This window comes from Juglans regia, unplaced genomic scaffold, assembly GCF_001411555.2.
Source record: "Juglans regia cultivar Chandler unplaced genomic scaffold, Walnut 2.0 Scaffold_6546, whole genome shotgun sequence".
Taxonomy (NCBI): domain Eukaryota; kingdom Viridiplantae; phylum Streptophyta; class Magnoliopsida; order Fagales; family Juglandaceae; genus Juglans; species Juglans regia.
Window position 1 is genome coordinate 1 of NW_023361404.1, and position 266 is coordinate 266.

Consider the following 266-nt stretch of genomic DNA (forward strand, 5'->3'; position numbering starts at 1 on the left):
GACATACTAGCGTCCTTCCGATCCCAATCCAAACGGAGATCTGATCCAAACCCATGGCTACGCGATGGGCCGGGCGAGATTTTCCCAAAAATCCACTCCCGAGTGCTCCTTCTTGTCAATTTATCTCGCAAGGCGCAAAAAACAAAAACGAGGGGTGCAACACGAGGACTTCCCAGGAGGTCACCCATCCTAGTACTACTCTCGCCCAAGCACGCTTAACTGCGGAGTTCTGATGGGATCCGGTGCATTAGTGCTGGTATGATCGC

The 266-nt window shown here is 52.6% G+C and overlaps 1 non-coding gene across 1 annotated transcript; it reads right to left on the minus strand.

Moving 5' to 3' along the window:
* Window positions 1–151: 151 nt before the first annotated feature.
* Window positions 152–266, minus strand: LOC118346076 (the record flags this gene model as incomplete). The annotated part of the gene is made up of 1 exon (XR_004799472.1): window positions 152–266. It is a non-coding gene; the product is annotated as a 5S ribosomal RNA (ribosomal RNA).